Below are 1,979 nucleotides of genomic sequence, written 5' to 3'. Positions count from 1 at the left end.
TCTCTCTCTCTCTCTCTCTCTCTCTCTCTCTCTCTCTCTCTCTCTCTCTCTCTTTCTCTCTCTCTCTGGTAGTAGGGAAATTTCAGATAGTAGCAGTCAACAGTTTTATACTTCTACTTGTCAGCCTGCGTTCAATAATTTACAAAGTATTACTCATTTTGCCTTGAATATGTCTATTTAACACTGGCATCTACCACACTAAGAGCCAAAAATGTCATTAAGTAGCATCTGAGACCTGCAGTAATGATTTCCAGGCTCTTGCTGTAACTCTGTTGCCGTTTGAAGGTAAAATGGCAGCCACAAGTTTATATAGTTGACCAATATAGGAACATCTGTGTACACTTTATGAAATGTAGCTTTGATAGAGTCACTAGAGTGGGCAAGTCTTGAGGTTTGAGAGTCTGATTCCAGTTCTATTTGCCTATTCCGGTTCTATTTGCTTATTCCAGTTTCTATCTGCTTCTTCTTCTTTTTTAATTGGATGTTTTATTTACATTTCATATGTTGTCCCCTTACCCCATCCCCCACCCACCCAGGAACCCCCTATCCCCTCACCCCTCCTCCTTCTCTGCGGATGTAACCCCTACCTACCCCCCACTCCCAGCTCCCCACCCTCAAATTCCCACCCCCTGGAGCGTCCAGCCTTCATGAGGTCAAGGATCTCTTCTTCCACCTATGCCCAGCAGGGCCCTCTGCTCTTATGTATACAGCTGAAGGCATGGATCCCTCCTTACGTGCTCCCAGGCTGGTGGTTTAGACCCTGGGAGCTGTGTTTGGTTGGTATTGTTGCTCTCCTCATGGGGCCACAAACCCTTTCAGCTCCAATGGTCTTCACTCTAACTCCTCCATTGGGAACCCCATGATCAGTTCAATGGCTAGTTGTGAGCATCTGCTTCTGAATATGTCAGACTCTTGCAGACCTCTGAGGAGACATCTATATCAGGCTCTTATCAGCATGCACTTCCTGACTTCCACATCAGCATCTACCTTTGGTGACTGCACATAACAGCAAATGCCATATGCCAGGTTGCCTTATCTCCCTGCTGCTAGGATTTCCCAAACAGAATGGTCTGTATCCTCTTAAACTATATTCCCAAATAACTCTTTAATTGTAAGTTACTTCTTGTATTTATGGTGTCATGATAAGGAAAGTAACTATTAGAACTGTGTAAAAACAACCATCCTACAAAAAACAAACTTTAGATTCAATGCAAAATTCCCATCAAATTTCAAACAAATTTCTTCACAAAATTTGAAAGGGGAATTTTTAACTTCAGATAGAAACACTCACACAAAATTCCTTATAGCTAAGACAACCCAGAAATGGTAAAGAAATGCTGGTATCATGATCACTAATCTCCAATTATACTAAAGAGCTCTAATAATAAAAGCAGCATGAAATTGGCACAAAACCAGCCACATTGGTGGATGTAACTAAAGACCCAGACATAAGTCCACTACTGTGGGCAACTGATTTTTTTTATATAAGGAAAAAATACACATTGAAGAAAAAGACATATCTTAAACAAATGATGCTGGTCAAACTTGATGACTGTATGTATATAGAACATGCCAAATAGACTATACATAAAACCTTGCATAAAACTTGACTCCAAACAGACTAAAGATCACAATATAAGGTCAGATACACTGACTCTGATAGAAGAGAAAGTGGAGCATATTCTTGAATTCATTAGACTAGGAGAATTGTGAACAGAACAACCGAAGCTCAAGGAATAAGAACAACTAATAAATGAACATCATAAAGTGAAAAGCTTCTGTATCACAAAGGAGCATAATCTAGAGAAAGTCAAAGACTACAGAATGGGAAACTGTTTAGCTATTTAAACATCCAATGAGGGGCTCATATATGAAATATATAAGTAAATAAAACTAAAAAAGAAAAAATCTGGACATCAAGAAAACAACTTAAAATACCCAACTAAAGTGTGGTACATCTCTAAACAGAGAATTCAAAA

This window comes from Grammomys surdaster, unplaced genomic scaffold (genome assembly GCF_004785775.1).
Source record: "Grammomys surdaster isolate TR1022 unplaced genomic scaffold, NIH_TR_1.0 140, whole genome shotgun sequence".
NCBI classification, from domain to species: domain Eukaryota; kingdom Metazoa; phylum Chordata; class Mammalia; order Rodentia; family Muridae; genus Grammomys; species Grammomys surdaster.
Note: the sequence above shows the minus strand (reverse complement) of the source record.